The sequence below is a fragment of the Mus caroli genome, unplaced genomic scaffold, assembly GCF_978045245.1.
Source record: "Mus caroli unplaced genomic scaffold, Mus_caroli_1 scaffold_17, whole genome shotgun sequence".
NCBI classification, from domain to species: domain Eukaryota; kingdom Metazoa; phylum Chordata; class Mammalia; order Rodentia; family Muridae; genus Mus; species Mus caroli.
The window spans coordinates 39,566,721-39,588,667 of record NW_028227272.1 but is presented as its reverse complement, the minus strand read 5'-3'; the positions used below and the strand labels follow the sequence as shown (position 1 = coordinate 39,588,667).

Genomic DNA, 21,947 nt, shown 5'->3' with positions numbered 1-21,947 from the left:
CTCTGGTTGGGGGAGAGAAATCCGGCCTACATAGGGCCACAAGCCTCTTACGGTCAGAAAAGCACCGGGGTAGCTAGGGCGCAGGGTTGGGTGACACTCACCAGCTACCCACAACACCCGCCACAGGATCTTAAGACTTCTGGAGAGTGGAACACAGCTTCTGCTCCAATCCAATTGCTCGCGGGACCTGAGACTGCATTAGTTAGGGAAGCAGAAAACCAGCCTGAGTAGGACCACAGGCCTCTGCCGGCTGGACCAGCACCGGGGTACTGCCAGCTACCCACGACCCCCACCACAGGATTTTGAGACTGCTGGTGAGTGGAACACAGCTTCTGCTCCAATCTTTAAACAGTGACAACGACAACAACTAACCCCAGAGATTACCAGATGGCGAAAGGTAAACGTAATAATCTTACTAACAGAAACCAAGACCACTCACCATCATCAGAACCCAGCACTCCCACTTCGCCCAGTCCAGGGCACCCCAACACACCGGAAAAGCTAGACACAGATCTAAAAGCATATCTCCTGATGATGGTAGAGGACTTCAAGAAGGACTTTAATAACACACTTAAAGAAATACAGGAGAACACTGCTAAACAGGCAGAAGACACTAAGGAGGAAGCACAAAAATCCCTTAAAGAATTGCAGGAGAACACTGCTAAAGAGTTACAAATCCTTAAAGAAAAACACGATAACAATCAAACAGGTAGAAGTCCTTACAGAAAAACAGGAAAACACATCCAAACAGATGATGGAAATGAACAAAACCATACTAGACCTAAAAAGGGAAGTAGACACAATAAAGAAAACCCAAAATGAGGCAACACTGGAGATAGAAACCCTAGGAAAGAAATCTGGAACCATAGATACGAGCATCAGCAACAGAATACAAGAGATGGAAGAGAGAATCTCAGGTGCAGAAGATTCCATACAGAACATCGGCACAACAATCAAAACATCCAAGAAATACAGGACACAATGAGAAGACCAAACCTACGGATAATAGGAGTGGATGAGAATGAAGATTTTCAACTCAAAGGACCAGCAAACATCTTCAACAAAATTATAGAAGAAAACTTCCCAAATCTAAAGAAAGAGATACCCATGAACATACAAGAAGCCTACAGAACTCCAAATAGACTGGACCAGAAAAGAAATACCTCCCGACACATAATAATCAGAACAACAAATGCTCTAAATAAAGATAGAATACTAAAAGCAGTAAGAGAAAAAGGCCAAGTAACATATAAAGGCAAGCCTATCAGAATTACACCAGATTTTTCACCAGAGACTATGAAAGCCAGAAGATCCAGGACGGATGTTATACAGACACTAAAAGAACACAAATTCCAGCCCAGGCTACTATACCCAGCCAAACTCTCAATTAACATAGATGGAGAAACCAAAGTATTCCACGACAAAACCAAATTCACACATTATCTCTCCACGAATCCAGCCCTTCAAAGGATAATAACAGAAAAAAACCAATACAAGGACAGGAACCATGCCCTAGAAACAACAAGAAGGTAATCCCTCAACAAACCTAAAAGAAGACAGCCACAAGAACAGAATGCCAACTTTAACAACAAAAATAACAGGAAACAACAATTACTTTTCCTTAATATCTCTTAATATCAATGGACTCAACTCCCCGATAAAAAGACATAGACTAACAAACTGGCTACACAAACAAGACCCAACATTTTGCTGCTTACAGGAAACTCATCTCAGAGAAAAAGATAGACACTACCTCAGAATGAAAGGCTGGAAAACAATTTTCCAAGCAAATGGTATGAAGAAAAAAGCTGGAGTAGCCATTCTAAAATCTGATAAGATTGACTTCCAACCCAAAGTCATTAAAAAAGACAGGGAGGGACACTTCATACTCATCAAAGGTAAAATCCTCCAAGAGGAACTATCAATCCTGAATATCTATGCTCCAAATACAAAGGCAGCCACATTCATTAAAGAAACTTTAGTAAATCTCAAAGCACACATTGCACCTCATACAATAATAGTGGGAGACTTCAACACACCACTTTCACCAATGGACAGATCATGGAAACAGAAACTAAACAGGGACACAGAGAAACTAAGAGAAATTATGAATCAAATGGATCTGGCAGATATCTACAGAACATTCTATCCTAAAACAAAAGGATATACCTTCTTCTCAGCACCTCATGGTACCTTCTCCAAAATTGACCACATAATTGGTCACAAAACAGGCCTCAACAGATACAAAAATATTGAAATTGTCCCATGCATCCTATCAGATCACCATGGACTAAGGCTGATCTTCCATAACAAAATAAATAATAGAAAGCCAACCTTCACGTGGAAACTGAACAACACTCTTCTCAATGATACCTTGGTCAAGGAAGGAATAAAGAAAGAAATTAAGGACTTTTTAGAGTTCAGTGAAAATGAAGCCACAACATACCCAAACTTATGGGACGCAATGAAAGCATTTCTAAGAGGAAAACTCATAGCTCTGAGTACCTCCAAAAGGAAACTAGAGAGAGCACACATTAGCAGCTTGACAACATACCTAAAAGCACTAGAACAAAAGGAAGCAAATTCACCCAAGAGGAGTAGACGGCAGGAAATAATCAAACTCAGGGGCAAAATCAACCAAATGGAAACAAGAAAAACTATTCAAAGAATCAACCAATCAAGGAGCTGGTTCTTTGAGAAAATCAACAAGATAGATAAACCCTTAGCCAGACTCACTAGAGGGCACAGGGAAAGCATCCTAATTAACAAAATCAGAAATGAAAAAGGAGACATAACAACAGATCCTGAAGACATCCAAAACACCATCAGATCCTTCTACCAAAGGCTATACTCAACAAAACTGGAGAACCTGGATGAAATGGAGAAGTTCCTAGACAGATACCAGGTACCAAAGTTGAATCAAGATCAGGTTAATGATCTAAACAGCCCTATATCCCCCAAAGAAATAGAAGCAGTCATTAATAGTCTCCCAACTAAAAAAAGCCCAGGACCAGATGGGTTTAGTGCAGAGTTCTATCAGACCTTCAAAGAAGATCTAATCCCAGTTCTTCACAAACTATTCCACAAAATAGAAACAGAACGTACTCTACCCAACTCCTTCTATGAAGCCACAATTACTCTGATACCTAAACCACAAAAAGACCCAACAAAGATAGAAAACTTCAGACCAATATCCCTTATGAATATTGATGCAAAAATCCTCAATAAAGTTCTTGCTAACCGAATCCAAGAACACATCAAAACAATCATCCATCCTGACCAAGTAGGTTTCATCCCAGGGATGCAGGGATGGTTCAATATATGGAAATCCATCAACGTAATCCAGTATATAAACAAACTCAAAGACAAAAACCACATGGTCATCTTGTTAGATGCGGAAAAAGCATTTGACAAGATCCAACACCCATTCATGATAAAAGTCTTGGAAAGATCAGGAATTCAAGGCCCATACCTAAATATGATAAAAGCAATCTACAGCAAACCAGTAGCCAACATCAAAGTAAATGGTGAGAAGCTTGAAGCAATCCCTCTAAAATCAGGGACTAGACAAGGCTGTCCACTTTCTCCATACCTATTCAACATTGTACTTGAAGTCCTAGCCAGAGCAATTCGACAACAAAAGGAGATCAAAGGGATACAAATTGGAAAAGATGAAGTCAAAATATCACTCTTTGCAGATGATATGATAGTATATATAAGTGACCCTAAAAATTCCACCAGAGAACTCCTAAACCTGATAAACAGCTTCGGTGAAGTAGCTGGATATAAAATTAACTCAAACAAATCAATGGCCTTTCTCTACACAAAGAATAAACAGGCTGAGAAAGAAATTAGTGAAACAACACCCTTCTCAATAGTCACAAATAATATAAAATATCTTGGCGTGACTCTAACTAAGGAAGTGAAAGATCTGTATAATAAAAACTTCAAGTCTCTGAAGAAAGAAATTATAGAAGATCTCAGAAGATGGAAAGATCTCCCATGCTCATGGATTGGCAGGATCAACATTGTAAAAATGGCTATCTTGCCAAAAGCAATCTACAGATTCAATGCAATCCCCATCAAAATTCCAAATCAATTCTTCAATGAATTAGAAAGTGCAATCTGCAAATTCATCTGGAATAACAAAAAACCTAGGATAGCAAAAACTCTTCTCAAGGATAAAAGAACCTCTGGTGGAATCACCATGCCGGACCTAAAGCTCTACTACAGAGCAATTGTGATAAAAACTGCATGGTACTGGTATAGTGACAGACAAATAGACCAATGGAATAGAATTGAAGACCCAGAAATGAACCCACACACTTATGGTCACTTGATCTTCGACAAGGGAGCTAAAGACATCCAGTGGAAGAAAGACAGCATTTTCAACAAATGGTGCTGGCACAACTGGTTGTTAACATGTAGAAGAATGCGAATCGATCCATTCCTATCTCCTTGTACTAAGGTCAAGTCTAAGTGGATCAAGGAACTTCACATAAAACCAGAGACACTGAAACTTATAGAGGAGAAAGTGGGGAAAAGCCTTGAAGATATGGGCACAGGGGAAAAATTCCTGAATCGAACAGTAATGGCTTGTGCTGTAAGATCGAGAATTGACAAGTGGGACCTCATGAAACTACAAAGCTTCTGCAAGGCTAAAGACACCATCAATAAGACAAAAAAACCACCAACAGATTGGGAAAGGATCTTCACCTATCCTAAATCAGATAAGGGACTAATATCCAATATATATAAAGAACTCAAGAAGGTGGACTCCAGAAAGTCAAATAACCCCATTAAAAAATGGGGCTCAGAACTGAACAAAGAATTCTCACCTGAGGAATACCGAATGGCAGAGAAGCACCTGAAAAAATGTTCAACATCCTTAATCATCAGGGAAATGCAAATCAAAACAACCCTGAGATTCCACCTCACACCAGTCAGAATGGCTAAGATCAAAAATTCAGGTGACAGCAGATGCTGGCGAGGATGTGGAGAAAGAGGAACACTCCTCCATTGTTGGTGGGATTGCAAGCTTGTACAACCACTCTGGAAATCAGTCTGGCGGTTCCTCAGAAAATTGGACATAGTACTACCGGAGGATCCAGCAATACCTCTCCTGGGCATATATCCAGAAGATGTCCCAACCGGTAAAAAGGACACATGCTCCACTATGTTCATAGCAGCCCTATTTATAATAGCCAGAAGCTGGAAAGAACCCAGATGTCCCTCAACAGAGGAATGGATACAGAAATTATGGTACATTTACACAATGGAGTACTACTCAGCTATTAAAAAGAATGAATTTATGAAATTCCTAGCCAAATGGATGGACCTGGAGGGCATCATCTTGAGTGAAGTAACACAATCACAAAAGAACTCACACAATATGTATTCACTGATAAGTGGATATTAGCCCAAAACTTAGGAAACCCAAGATATAAGATACAATTTGCTAAACGCATGAAACTCAAGAAGAATGAAGACCAAAGTGTGGACACTGTGCACCTTCTTAGAATTGGGAACAAAACACCCAGGGAAGGAGTTACAGAGACAAAGTTCGTAGCTGTGATGAAAGGATGGACCATTTAGAGACTGCCGTATCCAGGGATCCATCCCATAATCAGCTTCTAAACGCTGACACCATTGCATACACTAGCAAGATTTTGCTGAAAGGACCCAAATATAGCTGTCTCTTGTGAGACGATGCCGGGGCCTAGCAAACACAGGAGTGGATGTTCACAGTCAGCTATTGGATGGATCACAGGGCTCCCAATGGAGAAGCTAGAGAAAGTACCCAAGGAGCTAAAGGGATCTGCAACCCTATTGTTGGAAGAACATGATGTACTAACCAGAACCCCGGAGCTCTTGTCTCTAGCTGCATATGTATCGAAAGATGACCTAGTCGGCCATCAATGGAAAGAGAGGCCCATTGGACTTGCAAACTTTATATGCCCCAATATAGGGGAATGCCAGGGCCAAAAGAATGGGAATGGGTGGGTAGGGAAGTGGGGGGCGCTATGGGGGACTTTTGGGATAGCATTGGAAATGTAATTGAGGAAAATATGTAATAAAAATATTAAAAATTAAAAAAAAATTTTTGAAAAGTTAAAAAAAAAAAGAATCCATGCTCTATAAGCCAAGTATTGTAAAAATGAATGAATGAATGCATGAATAAATAAATAACTAAATACAAGAGATGAGAGAGCTTGAGTAAATGGCCTTTACAAAGTGATTCTAAAATAGAGACCTAGAGAAAGTAAGAGCCAGGCAGCCTTGTGGCTATGTGACGGAGAACATGCCAGGCAGAGAGAACAATTGCTGTGTCCCTGAAATAAAGATATTGCCACATATGTCTTGATTAGTGCATATAGTAATATCATACACTGAGAACTTTAAAGACATAGAACTTTACTTCTTTTAATTTTGAGACCAGAAGTTAAGTTAAAGAATTGGCAGCATCAGGGTCTGGGGAGTCTGCTTTTGATCCCAGGACGGACCATCCTTTGGGGTCCTTCAGAGGAGATGGATGCCACATCCAAACGTGGACACTAAAGGGCTTGTAGTAGAGTTTTACTTCCGTGAGCAGGTACCATGACTAAGGCAGTGCTTATATGAACAACATTTAATTGAAGCTGGCTTACAGGTTCAGAAGTTCAGTCCATTATCATCAAGGTGGGATCATGGCAGCATCCAGACAGGCATGATGCAGGCAGAGCTGAGAGTTCTACTTCTTCATCTGAAGCCCGCTAGAAGAAGAATGTTTTCATGCAGGTGGAGGGGGGTCCTCAAAACTCACCCCTACTGTGACACACTTCCACCACCAAGGTCACATCTACTCCAACTATGCCCCAACTCCTAATAGAGTCACTCCCTGGGCAAAGCATGTTCAAACCACCACAGGGTTTAGCTTATCTCCTGGGTCATTTCATAAAGCAATTAACATAATTTATAAGGATTCTATTCTAATGATTTAGTCAGCTTCTAAAGGTTCTACCTCTTTATGCCTTTACAGTGGGTTTCTAAGTTCTTTTTTTTTTTTTTTTTGCCAGTCAGTCTCGCACTTTATTGTCGTTGTCATCTCAGGCCTTGACTGCATACTTGCGCAGAGGATGCAGCTGCTCCTTCTGCTGCTGCTTCTTGGTCTTCAGCTTCTCCTCGTGCTTGGTGAGCCGGCGGCGCATGGCTCTAGTCTTCTTGGGTCGCAGGTCTAGGGGCTTGTATTTTTTGCCCTTGTAGAATTTCCTGAGGTTTTCTTTTTGAGTCTGGTTAATAACAGTGAGGACTCGGACGATAGATTTGCGAACGATTCGTATCTTGGAGAGCTTGGACGCGGCGCTGCCTGTCACTTTGGCGACCCGAAGCTGGGACAATTCCACCTTCAGATCATCCAGTTGTTTCAACAGCTCCTCCTTCTTCTTGCCGCGCAGGTCCCGAGCCTTAATCTTGGCCATTTTGGCGTTGTTCACGGCTGAAGCAGCCTGGTTGGAGAGGGTTTCTAAGTTCTAATCTATGAATTTTGGAGTAACACATACATTATGTCATCCCACTGTGTTTGAGTAGTAGTAATGAATTGAAAGGAAGTGAGAAGGAGTATTGGCTTCTCAATTTGATTTTCAGCATCTGCAGGGCAGCTCCCAGCCATCTGTAACTTCAGTCCCAAGGGACCTGCACCCTGTTCTGCCCACTACAGCCACTGTACCCACATGGTGCATACACATACATACGTGCAAGCAAAAACGCCCATATACTTAAAAAAAAAGGATAAAAGCTGTAAAGAGTTGAAAAGAATGAAATCATAGAAAAAAGCAGGCTTGTAAAACGGGCTAGAAAGTAAGGAGCCCCTGAGGGTATAACAGGCAGAGGGTATAACAGGCAGGTCTTCTCCAATTAAGGTAGGAGGGCACTTTTACCAGGTGGCATAACCTAACTTATATTTCAGAGGGACAATCGGCTGAGGAGTGAAAAGCAGAAGGTAGGGAATAAGGGCGAGCCAGGATGCCATTGCACACATTGTGATAACCTAGATGAGGTCTGGCTTTATGCCACTCTTCCATTTCAGCCCATACTCTTTCCACCTCTCTTCGCCTTCAGACCGGTTTACTCATCAGTGTTAATAATGCTCTTCTTATCTGCCTCCATCAGCAAGAGCTGCCTCCTTTCATATAATAGATGAACTCACTATCGTGGTGTTGAAATGAATATAAAGAAATCTGGCCATGGGGAAAGGGACTGTGGTCTCCAGGTAATTACTAAACTTCAGAGCAGATGATCGTGAGTAGACTATATTCAATCACTAACACGGGTGTGTCCTTTGCAGTGGAAAGATCTGTAGATAAAACCAATCAGGAACCAAAAAAAGCTTCATAGTGATAAAAATACACATCCAAGGAAGCATCTAACCTACAAAATCCTTGATACAGCTTAAATCCTTTTACTTCAAGATGAAACAAACATACATGAACAGTAATGCACTGTATGCCTCTCTCTCTCTCTCTCTCTCTGTGTTATGCCTTTTCTTCCCGTTTTAAAACGCTAGTAGGTTCTTTCTTTAGTGCATATGGTGGTGATAAATGGTAGTTACTTAGTCAATATGCTTAGAGAAATAAAATGGAAGCACACTGTATCGATCATTAAATGTTTTCGACCTGGCTGTCCTGCTATTTTACTCTTACGCAAATACGAACTACCCCTTTCAGAATATACCAGAGGAAAGGGAGCTACAATCCTCAGTGTGCTGGCCTATGCCCAGTGAGTGATGGTCCTAAGATTCTCAGTGGGTGTCAACACCAACAAGAAAGAGGCCACAGTTGTGATAACCCCCTAAAGTCTCCGTATTGTTTGGATTTCTGTGATAAGAAGGAGGAATAGAAGTAATAAATGCAATACAAACGATTGTTTCCCTTTGCATAAGTGTGTACAATAAAGACTCAGTTTTGGGAAACTGTTCCCTAGACAGCTCCCGGCAGGTCTCTCAGCTCTGCTACAGTGGTCATTTTCTGACTATTCACATGCTGGGCCAAGCATGGAATTTTAGGTTATCCCTACAAAATTGTTAACATCTTCAGAGGAAACTGGGGTTTTCAAGGATATTAGGAACCTAAAATGTTCATCTAATTGAAAGAGCGGGATTCAAAAATCACAATGGTCTGGCTCCTAATCTTTGCTCCCTGTTCGTATTGCCTCAGAGTTCAACAAAGTCAGAGGCAGATCTTGTAAGATTCAAAATGATTCCCCATAAATACTTGGAAAGAATGATACTCTAGCCGCCTCTCTTGAAAGATTCAAAAATTCGTAGGGAGAACACAAGCAGCAACTCTATGAACTGTATTGGAGCTGACCCTTATGTATCATTGCAATTGATATTTCAACTTACATGAACAGCCAGTGGGCAGTTTAGTCAATTTCATAGTCTCTTGTCACTTCCTTGTGACTTTTCTTTTTACCATCCATTGTGGCTTACTAGGTAGAAGAAACCCTTGAGGAGAAAAACTTGTTTGCTCTTACTCTACAGTCTAAAGTCTCCTTTCTTATTTGGACCAGCCTGGTAAACGTCTGTCTATTAATGCTATGCCCTGCTCCCCCAAAGGGCTAAGTTAAAGATGAGAAGAGCTGCCTGGCCACTGTGGTGTTTCCCAAAGACTAATCTTTGGCCTCACATCAGCATGGCCTGAGTTGCTTAGGTAAAAGTTCACCTCTAGGGTTCCTTTCCAGATCCATCGAATTAGAATATTTTTAGATGGGCTCAAAATCTGAGCATTTGGTAGTACTTCTAGAAGACTATGATCAGTTAGTTATGTAGTCTGTATTGCTGGGCTCTTAAGATGGAGGGAGTCTCATCTTACAGCGTTACCAGTTTGTCCTGATCAAGTAGGATAAAAAGCTGATAGGAATAGGGGGCAGTGTGGTGACTTCCTTTGTATTAAGGACTATTTTTACTTTTTTTTCCTCCAGCTTGCAGCTGACATTTATATTCATCCATCCAGCTTTTCTTTTGCTGTGGGTTCTTCATTCTTAGCAGATGGATCAGTTTTTCAAGTTGGTAGCTGTGGAGGTCACTCCTGTCTTCCTCCCCTTCTCCCTTAGCCAACTCACGTCTTTCTTTCTTTCTTTTTTTTTTTTTTTTTTTTTTGCACATCCTTCTACCCCATAGTACCAGGTAAATGTCCTCTTTCCAATCTGGGTTGTACCTGCAGCATCATTTTGAACATGAATTACATATTTGGAATTTCCAGGGCTGCTTCTCCATCTGCCCTTCCTTGAACAGTGTGTAGATAAAATGGGCTGAGAGAGAGCAGGAAACAAGGGGCTATTCTGACCCAGGAGAGGAGACAGCTCCTAAGCTCTCAAGGAAAAGTAACTGCCGATGTTCTACCTCCTCCACAGAGGCAAGCACATTGTTTTCTTCACCCTGAGGCTGACCTCAGAGCCCAGGTGCAGGCCTACAGCACCTCATCATTTTGTCACCAAGACTGCATCTGTCATAATCTCTTCTGTGAACCAAGTAATATCAATGTTTCTCCACACCTGGGGCTTGTCCCTGAGCAATGATCTCAGAAAGACAATCCCGAGGTTCCTTTTCTCTGTTACAAGATTGTTCTTATATGTCAAGTGTCCCTTTCTTTTCCCAGGAGGCAATGAGTGTAATGTTTACAGAGCCCAGTGACATAAAGAATTTAAGGGTCTGGTCTGAATTGTGTGTCCTGGCTCATCCTTCTGTGGGACCTTAGCCAAGGATCAGAATAGGTCACCCTTCAATTTTCCAGACATGAACGACAAATGGTAACCTAACACACTCCCTCCCAGCTCACGTGCACACACACTTATTTTGTGAGTATTTTCTTAAAGGATAGTAATAATATTGGGCTTGTCAGCTCTGAGCTAATTTTCTGCTTGGCCTGAGAACAATCCTGGAATTGTTTAGTGTTCCACATAAAGGCTTCTGAGTTCCAGAGCTTAGAATGTGTACCTGGTCTTTTCATCCAATGTAGAGCAGAGAGCACCTTGTTGTTTTTAAGGAATACCAGAGAAGCAAGTTACAGTATCTTCCACAATATTACAGCAGTAAGGAATTTTGTTTGATTGAAAATAAAGTTATTTTGTACAGTATATTCTAATTATGTTTTTCTTTCCTCATCTGTTCCCAGATCCTCCCCACATGCTCACTCTTCCAACACTAGGTCTTCTTCTTTTCTCTCTTAAGAAAATAAACAGACAAATAAAAACGATGAACAGGAATAAAACAAAAGGAAGAAAAGAAAGAAAGAAAGAAAGAAAGGAAGAAAGAAAGAAAGAAAGAAAGAAAGGAAGAAATAAAGAAAGAAAGAGAGAAAGAAAGAAAAAAGAAACAGAGCATGAGAAACAGATACACACACACACACACACACACACACACACACACACACACCAACCATAAAAACACAAAATCTGAAACCATAATTTACAAGCAAACAAGTAAGGTGAAAAAAATATTCCCAGAAAAAGGGATGTGAGACACAAATCTTTGAAAATCCCTCTGAGTTCTTTTTGTGTTGGCCATCTACCACTGGGCATGGGGCCTGCCCTTAACTATAGCTTATATATACAGTAAGACTCCCTTGGAGAAATTAATATTTCCTTTGCCAATGGTTATCAAATCAAGAGAAGTCCTTGGTTAGGATAGGAATGCATGTGTTGCTCCACTTCCCTATCTCAGTGCCACACTCTGTCTGAATTAGACCGGTGCAGACGCTGTGCCTGGTGCCACGGTCTCTGTGAATTCAGAATACCCATCAGTCCTGAAAGACATTTGTTTAGAAGTTGTTTTATCGCAACCCAAACCTTCAGTCAGTCCCTTTATAATGCTTGCTTGTCGTTACGATAAATGAATGACAGTTGCTCATAGTTGGCCAAAATATCTGTCTTGTAGAATAAAATCATCCATAAATGTTTCCCTTGCCCATTTGACATCCCAGAATCATAAACTAGCACAGTGATTTCCAACCTGTGGATTGTGACCCTTTTCACAGGGGTTGTCTAAAAACATCGGATACCGTAGATATTTACATTACGATTCCCATCAGTAGAAAAAATTACAGCAACAAAGTAGCAATAAAAATAATTTTATGGTTGGGGATCACCACAACATGAGGGACTTTATTAAAGGGCCACTATGTTAGGAAGGTTGAGAACCAGTGTACCTGATACTCAGTAAGTACCTGGGTAGCTAAAATGGGAATCTGTCCTGAGAATACTGATACAGATACCATAATAGTTATCAAATGGTAAAGGTAAGAGAAGGAAGATGGGTATCAAGAGAGGAAACTATAGGGCCAGTGCTATGGCTCAGCAGATAAAGATGCTTGCTACCAGGTCCCATGACCTGAGTTTGATCCCTGGGTTCCACACGGCATCAGGAGAAAAACAATTTCCGCAAATTGTCCTCTGACCTTACATATGTTTACATGTGCATACAAACACACACTAAAAAATTATAATACATTTTAAAGCAGTGAAATTAGTAGTCTGTATGGGAGAATTTATACATAAAAATAACATGAAAAATCTACTTCTTATATTATTTATTGGATGCCTTTCTTAATCATGAAGCTATTTTACCCATTAAACCCTTTCAAAATGTCTCCTTAATGTTCAAGACAGCTTTGAATACAATACGAAAAAGAACTCTAGACACAGAGTCCTTAAGTTCTCTTAGTGCCTAAGTACATATTCCCATAGACCTTTTGGCCAATATAATATCAAATAATTGTTTATTATGTCAATCAACTGTTCTAAGAATTTAGTAGCTGTTTTTAAAAAGTAAAATATATAAATTGCAAAATAAAAATTACATTAATTTTTATGTGTATATGTGCTTTACTTCTATGTATGTATGTGTACCATGTGGTGACCTTGTGCTCCTGGAGGCCAGAAGGCAGTGAATATCCTGAAGCAGGAGTTACAGGTGATTGTGGGATACCATGTGGGTGCTAGGAGCTGAACTCATTCCTCTGTAAGAGTAGCCATCTTTCCAGGCCTAAACTGCAACTTTTAAAATTTCAACCTTAGTTGGATGTAATTATCTTGGTGGTAAGGCTTTGTAAGCCTAGGACCCAGAGTTGATATTACTCTCTCACATCCTGTTCCACACTGATTCCAGCTTTGCACAGTTATGACATTTCTGAAGGTATAAAATGCTCTTCAATACAATTCTGAGCAATGTGGTGCTCCAGAGAATCTTAGTGAGTATGAAACTGTAGGCTTAATGCATGACAGGTAAAAACCGTTGTAGAATAATATTCAGGTCAGCAATGAGGAGATAGAGTGAATGCTGGGGCAAGGTGTGTATGGAATGTCTCTGCGGCCTCCTCTTTGTTTTGGTGTAAACCCAAAATATCTCAAAGACTGTCTTAAAAAGAAAATATGCAATCACAAAATAGTCAGCTTAGATAAGGACTATCCCAACTAAATTTCAGAATGTGCAAGTTTGACTTTGTCTAATATTTTCCCATTATTGGTAACTCTACCAATATTTTCTAGATAAGACTACCTGGCCCATGCATTCACTAGTTCTTGAGAGTACAAATAGCTCTACTAAACTGTGAGATGACCCGGTGGAATAAAAACAGGATACAAACAAGGAAAGTGCAGATTCACACCTATACTTTAATCCATGATTAAAGGCATGGATTGCTCTAAGGTTGTCTCCCATCTCCTTTCCTCTTTCCTTTTATTTGTATCATTTGTTCATTCATTGGGGCCACCACTAAAATTTAGCCTGTATTTTGAATTAGGCACCAAGGGAAGTGCTTGGCTCCTCCCTGATCAAAGCAGACTTGATCTCCATCACAAAACACTTAGCATCCTCTATCTTTGTTTATCCAAAGAACAGATATTCACAAATCACTCCCCAAGTCCAGGCTCTGAGCTACACACAAGTGTCACAAAACCAAGTCATTGGGAAACTGTCTTTATGTAGATTTTTGCTTTCCTGTTTTGACTTTGATTTTTACATCTCTGGGACCTGGTTGTTTGAACGCTCTCCCCAAGATTTATCAAGTTTTGATCTCCCTTGGAACCCACTTCACAACAGAATTTCTTGTCTCCTAACTTCATATCACTGCTCAGGCAAATTGACATAAGTATATATTGTTTGGGTCACAGCATTTCTCAATCCAGGTTTCCGATAAGTGATAAGTTGCTATTGTTTGTCAGAAAACTATTGGCCCAGTTATGTATATATTCACTTTCACATGACAACAATATTTCGAAAAGCAATGATACTCTTTAAAGAAAAGTGAGTTGAGGAGCCCTTTTTTTGGTAATAATTAAAATACAGGGTAGTTTATGTGGTCTAACGATGATCATTTGACAATTTTATAATACAGTAATTGATTTGTTGATTCATTCATTGCTTGTATATTTACTGAATTGTTCATCAAGTACACAAGCAAACATGATAGATTCTGTCTGCTTGGAGCCTAGGCAGACATCAAAAAGGAGCTCTGTACATTAGGGTAGGTATACAGTATATGCCCAACTGGAAATAGTTTTAGAAACTTTAGTAATTAATTAACTACTGAGCATATAATTATAGGTCACTACAGGGATTTTTTTCACGGCAAAAAGACTTATTAAGGATTTATAGCATGAAGGAATAAGAAACAAAATATACAACATAACAACAGCTGTAAGTCTACCAGAAATATGAATGCAATAACATGAATATTTTCTGCCGCCCTGATGATGATGGAGAAATGAAGAGTAATTACTACTAAGGGATAGAATTATAAATCAAATTCAATTTTCCTCAGTTTGGAAAGGTTTGTCTTCTCTATCAGTGTTGGCCAAAAGGAAGAGAATGCAAGGCAGATTCTAGTTAGATGCTTTTTCTACTAGTTACATTTTGTAAAGTAAAAAAGGAGGGATTAATTTTTTTAAATTTAATTTAATTCAATATATCCAAAACCTTATATCAGCTAATTTTCCGGTTTCATTCGCTTGCTGTGATAAAACTCTCTGACCAAAAGCTACGTGAAGGGACAAAGGGTTTATTTCACTTTACACTTCCAGGTTACCTTCTATCATGGAGGCAGTGCAGGGCAGGGCCTCAACCTGAGCTCACTCACAGAGAAGAAGTGCAGCAGAAGCCATGGGAGAATTCTGCTTGCTGGCCTGCTCTTTGGCTACCTCACAGGCTCCTGGTTAGCTAACTTTCAGCCTAGAACTGTGTACCTCAGTGGGTTGAGTCCTCCTATATTAGTTTATAAGCAAGGTGATTAGGCCCACAAACAGGCTTCTAGTCTAATTTGATGACGCCAATTCCTCAGTGGAGGCTTTCCTCTCAGATACCTCTAGGCTGTGTCAACTTGACAAAGCTAACTAGGACAGTAGAGAACCAACATAACTTTTGTTAATTAGATATTTACATTCATTTTCAACACTAGGACTTTAAATTAAGGCGTATGTTTTTTAAGTAAGTACATTTTGAATTTAGAGAAACTACATTTTCTCTCTCCCTCTCTCATGTGTGTGTGTGTGTGTATGTGTGTGTGTGTGTGTGTGTGTGAGAGAGAGAGAGAGAGAGAGAGAGAGAGAGAGAGAGAGAGAGAGAGAGAGAGAAGTGCATGTGGGTATCCATAGCCATGAACACAGCAAGAACCAAAGGAGGATGTTGGATACCCTGCTCTATCACTTTCTGCCTTAGTCTCTTAAGACAGCCTCTCTCACCAACTTGAAGCTTGCTGTTTTGCTCAGCTGGCTGTCCACTGTGTCCCAGGGGTTTTCTGTCTCTGCCTGACAACACTGGGGTTATTGGCATGTATGTCCATGCCTCACATTTTACCCAGGTCCCGGGGATTTAAAGTCATGTCCTCACACTTGTGCCACAAGTGCCCTTATTAACAGAATCATCTTCTTGCCATCTTTTTATTTTTAGTTTGATCCCCACCTTGGTGACAATGGGGAAATGAGCCCAGTACAGGTACACTAGGCAGTGAGCTACACACCAGCCTAGAAGATATGTTTTAAGATATGTAGTAAGGATTCTATAGATTCTTGAATGAACTCTCATTCCTTCTCCTGTAAGAAAAGCACATAGCAATTAAAAATCAAAAAGTCAAACTTTATATGCCCCAATATAGGGGAATGCCAGGGCCAAAAGAATGGGAATGGGTGGTTAGGGAAGTGGGGGGTGCTATGGGGGACTTTTGGGATAGCATTGGAAATGTAATTGAGGAAAATATGTAATAAAAATATTAAAAATTAAAAAAAAAAAAGAAAAAAAAATCAAAAAGTCTGTCAGCTGGGGGAGGGGGAGAGAACAAACTGATAAGTGCCTTATGTATGTACTAAAGGGAGAGGCAGGCTTTGTTCGGACAGCTCTGTAGAAGTTAGCTATTGCAGAACTCAGAAGATTAATATTTTTGATAAGAAGATACAGCGTAATAAGAATGGCAAATCTAAGAGATGGTTTCTTTAAGCCTATGGAGAAGAGGTCAAGGTATTTGGGGTGTGTGTGTGGAGCAGAGTTTGAGAAATATGTGATAACTATACATGCCCAGGATATGGGGCGGGTGTAAAGTGATTGCAGGAATGCTGTTTCATAGGCTAATGTATGACAGATACCTAAGAACTTTGTTAGCTATAAACAAATTTGGACTTAATAGAAAGCCACTGTAGTGTTTGCACATTGCACACACACACACACACACACACACACAGTACTATACAAGATAAAAGTGGGGGGAAGAAAACCAATGGGTAATGTTAACGTCACAGAAAATATATCGGTAAGACATTTTCTGATGGGATAGCCTGTTAGTGGTTGATTTAGAAGATTTTTTTTTCTTAGAAGGGAATAATGAGGGTAATCCTTAAGTTTTAGAGAATCAGCATTAAAATGGGAGTTTGGAGTTGGTGATGGAGCCTAAGAAGAAAGTGACATCATTCACTAAAATATAAGACGATCATGGAAGCAAGGAATAGGTAAGGAAGTTAATGAATTTATAATTAGTGAAGTTGAGGAGCCCATGTGGCATCTAGGTGGACATAAGCAGAGAAAAGTTTATATAAAGTGTCAGAAGTCTAATCTCCAGTCTATCCCAATTCCCTCACATGCCATCTATGATAGCCTATTATCTTTCCCCTTTTCTACAAATCCTCCTTTATCTATTCACTGTTAAATTCCCACTCATATACTAATGGTGATAATAAATGAAATGGACTGAAAGCTTATAGTGTGACAAGTGCTGTTTAACTGCTTTGTATGGATCTTCATATTCATTCCTTGTAACAGTCATGGGAAGGGAGGAAATTTGGGTTCAGAGCCCTAGAAACTGGGAGGCTGGGGGACTTTTCTCTGCTGTATATGGAACTGAAACTCAAATTCAAGTGATTCAACTTTCCCTGGTGTCTCTCAACTTGGCTTCATTCATTGGACAATTCTGTAACAAGATCTTTTGTGTGAAATTCAGAATTATATCTTAAGATACTGTTTGGGCAGTAAGTACTATGAAGGTTGCCATCATCATAAAAACCCCTTCTGGATCTGATAACTTCTCATGCAGTTGGTCCTATAGCCATCTCCCTCTTACACTCTACATTTGAGGGTATTGAATTTCCTACAGCTAAGCAAAAAATGTGTGTGTGCTGGTTTGAATATGAATGGGCCCATAGACTCATGTGTTTGAAAGCTTGGTCATGGGGAGTGTCACTGTTAGGAAGTGTGGCCTTGTTGGAGGAAGTGTTACAGGTGGATTATGAGGTCTTCTATGCTCAAGATATGCCTAGTGTGACACACAGTCACCTTCCACTGCCTGAGGATCAAGATGTACAAGTCTCAGTTTCTTCTCTAGCACCACGTCTGCCTGCATGCCACCATGCTTCTGGCCATGATGATAATGGACTAAACCTCTGAAAATGTAAGCCAGCCCAAACGAAATAATTTCCTCTGTAAGAGTTGTTGTGGTTGTGGTGTTTCTTTACAGCAATAGAGACCCTAACTAAAACACAATGTTTAATACCGTGTTGAGAGTTGGGTTGATCCAAAGCTTTCACAGACGTCCCGATGAAAGGACAAAGGGAGCTAGTTCTTGTTCAGGGGAAGATCTGGACCTGAGCCTTGGAAAGAACCTCAAAGGAGTTAAAATTTAGCTTTCAGGGAACTTGGCTTTTCCCCTTGAAGAGACTAAAGCCTTCTCTTATAGTTTGGTTTAATCATCTGTTAGAATGGCATTGCTTTTCAGCATCTCCCTTTGTCTAATCCTGTTCCCTTACATCCTGACAAGTATTTTCTTATATCCATAAATCAGATTCAAATCCTTTCCATAAATATACATTCGACTCTCCAACTCACAGTCTGTTTTGTGAGAAGCCTCTTATAAAGCATTAATACCAGAGCAGTTCCAGCTATGTCTTACCTTGGCTGCCTGGCAGTCAGAACGTTTTTTACAGGTGCTGTGTAAGATTTTGATGGCCAGTGGATATACTGCCATAGGGCACAGGTTACATCTCCCATCAGCAGCCCTGAGGTTGTACTAATAGTTGAGAGGGTGTAGAAAATAGTTGTTATTAAAGATCATGGGTTCAGATGGCTTTGGTCATGTGCTGCTAAGGCATTTGAGAAAAATAATGAGGGACTGAGATTAATTTGCCTAACATCTAGGGCAAACTGTGAAATCCAAAGAGATTGTGGGTAGAGAAGCTCGGGACTAAACTTAGAGCATAATTTTAAGTATAGTAGGGTTTTATAGAAGATGAACATGCTGACCCTGAAATGTCTGCTCACCTGAGATATGGCTTTAACTGGAAAGGCATGAGCGTATGGTTTTGGAGTACTTCATCCAGGTTGAGGCATTTGGAAAGAAGCATACTTTGTGAGGCACTATTCCACTCTTGCCCAGGTTATCCTGGAACTTACTGTGTAGCCTAGGCTTATCTTTCCAATGTGCACTGGCTGCAATACTTAAAGATCTTGAACCTTTGATTTCCTCTGAGTCACAGAAGAGCTCTGTTCCTTGCTGCTGAAAGCTATCATTTTCCCTGGAATTGCAATATCATGGATCCTACTTTTCTTTTTTCTTCTCTCTCCCCCCCTGCCCCCCTCCCTTCTGTTTTCTACCATCCTCCTGACCACCAGGCCAATAGCAATGATCATGCTGTTACAGTTTAACTAGTAGGAGAGAAAATGAACCCATGCCTCAACCCTGCAGGGCCTGGAAAACTTGTGCCTATAGGGCTCAGGAGTATATAGTAAGGTAGTGAGATTTAAGACAGAAATTTGTATGAAAGAGAATGTATTAATATGGAAGCATCTTCCATTGGTGCAGGACTTAATGCTTATAAAGAGCACCATAAAACATGCTAAGGTGCAGCTAGACTAGAACTTAGAAGTTTAGGAATAGCTACAGGTCATACTGAATAATAAAAAAGTCTAAAATTATGGCTCATGATGTAAAAATAATGGCTCGAAAGGTTCACAGAACTACTCATATTGGAAGAGACATGCTGTATAAAGTAGAAATCTGCCTCTTAACCATGTTCCACGTAGGAATCCACAGGGATCCATTTACTGGGTGATAAAGAAGGTATTGATGGGAGGGAAGTGAATTCATAAAGAAGTATGTAGTCCAGGGACTGCAGGAAGATGCTCTTACAGAGTGGAAAACCCAAGCAGAAACAAAGGAGATGCCAAAGCAACAGATACCCAGAGGTCAGTTTTTACTATTGGATACAACATGGTTATAATTATAAGTGGGTCTGGTGGTTCAAATGAGAAATCCCCTCCATAGGCTCATGAACTTGAATGCTTGGTTGTGAACTGGCTGTGCTCTTTAGGAAGGTTACAAAACCTTTAGGAGGTAGAACCTTGCTGGAGGAAGTAAGCTACCAGGGTCAGGATTTGAGGTTTTGTAACCTGGCCTCATTTACTGTTTTCTTTCTTTGCTTCCTATATGCAGACCTCTGCTTCCAGACTGCTCTGTGCCTCTCCAACATGATGGATCTTATCCTCTTTGGAACTGTAAACTAAATAAACACTTGTCTCCTCTAAGTTGCTTTTAGTTGTGGTATATTATCACAGCAACAAGAAAGTAACTAATACAGTGATCATTTGTGAATAATAGCCAGGAAGGCCTGGCCCACAGTGGTCCATGGAGATGAATAACAGAGTACCTATAGTCAACCGTCAAAGATATGCTTAATAGATTTATCCAAGTCAGTTAAAGACAGAGAGCAGGAGTTTTGTGAGTATTTACGATAAGGTCACAACCCCTTATCTAGATTTAGGAAACAGAGTCGTCCGTTGTCAATTTTAGATTTCACTGCTTAATAGTTAAGATAGGTATCCAAGAAAAAGTAACTTATAATCTCATATTAAGTAATACTTAAGTACAGTCACTTGGTTCTTCCCCAAGGAGCCAATACCTAGTAGTTATATCTTGGATAAGAGAGGCTTTGCAATCATTTTGACTAGTGTTCAAAGAGTCTAAATTGACAATGATTTCTAGGGACATGCAGAGGGCATCTGTGAGAACCAATCAATAACTGGAGATCTGAACCCTTTCACAGTGACTTCACTGGGTTTGGGAGTCAGTGGGTAACCCTTTACCAGTCATCAAGTGTAAACCAAAGTGATTCTGCTGGGTACTTGCTGGACTCATTTGTGGTTATTGGCCCTTGAACCAGCAACTTGTTCTTTCTACTGAATGAGACTGCTTTCAATACATAGAGAAACCTGATGCAGCCACGTTTGTTTGTTTGTTTTTCACTGAGTCCTCCACTTCTATTACCAATGTAGTTTCTAGAGCACATGGATAGATCTTAGTGGACGGTAATGCTCTACTTACAATTAAGTAAACACCCTATTTACAACGGCTGTGCTACCATAACACCGTTAGCACTGATTAACAGTTCTAGATTCATTAATCTGAAAATTGATCTTTCTCGTCCTTTTCAGGAAGATGTATCAGGATCAGTGTCTTCCTTTGGAATGAATGTGGTAGCATTTGCTTTTCTGCCCTTTGTTACAATATAGTCCCAAAGAATATAAGTGCTTTGTAAGATGATTTCTCTTCCTTTTTGTGTATTGGGAATGAAACCTGGGCCTTGGAGAAGATAAGCAGTGCTCTATCTCTGAAGCACCCCTTCAATCTCTACTTTTTTTTTTCTTCTAAAGAACATCATTGTGATAACACTGGTTAATTAAGCTGGATAAGAAAGAAATGAGAAGCACTTTGGAGACCATGGTAAAATACATGTACTTCAAAGAATGAAAGATAAATGTCATGATCATTCAGGAGTATAACATGTACTTTAAAGAAAGATAGTTATTTTCAACATGTTCAGATATTCATTTTTTTTTAAAAGAGAATATTGCATTTCACATTTTCCACTTTTGAGGCCTCTGTGGTTTCTGAAAATAGCATATTTCATACTTGGCACAGGCCACAACCCATGCCCCAAGCAACAGAGAAGATGACTAACTTTAATTAAAACTCTGAATAAGAAAAGGTTCTGTAGTTTGTCTGAAACATATGGTCTTGAAGAACTAATGCTATGTATGTATGATGTGAAAAGCTGTCTGAAGGTTTTGGAAAACCCCAGTAGGCAAATTACTCCTAAGATTCTCAAGCAAGACAATCTCTTCTATAGAAGAGAGCTGGAGTCCAACCTATTATTGGAAAATTATTCTGGCTGTGTTACTGGGACTTGACAGAGAAAAATATCACTATCAATTGACCATGCATTTAAAAATTGTTCATGTGAGCCATCTGATACTTTAAGTTATAAGGTTGGGCAGAACCAATAGCCACTCATTGTGAAATGGAAGGGCTATCGGTAGGCTTGCAAACAAGCAGAACAAGAAAACACATATAGGTGGCAGTTGCCACAGACTTCCATGATAGTTACTGTGTTACCTTCTTTCCCTCAGCTCACCCTTGGGGCCACATAAAGAACCTTCTCAT

At 40.0% G+C, this 21,947-nt stretch overlaps 1 long non-coding RNA gene and 1 pseudogene across 1 annotated transcript in view; one reads left to right on the top strand and one right to left on the bottom strand.

Annotated features, from left to right (window-relative positions):
- LOC115029568 (uncharacterized) overlaps positions 1-21,947 on the top strand; it is a 171,454-nt gene that overhangs the window by 43,044 nt on the left and 106,463 nt on the right. The gene's annotated exons all lie outside the window — the stretch shown is intronic.
- LOC110311985 (large ribosomal subunit protein uL29 pseudogene) lies at positions 7,031-7,490 on the bottom strand (annotated as a pseudogene).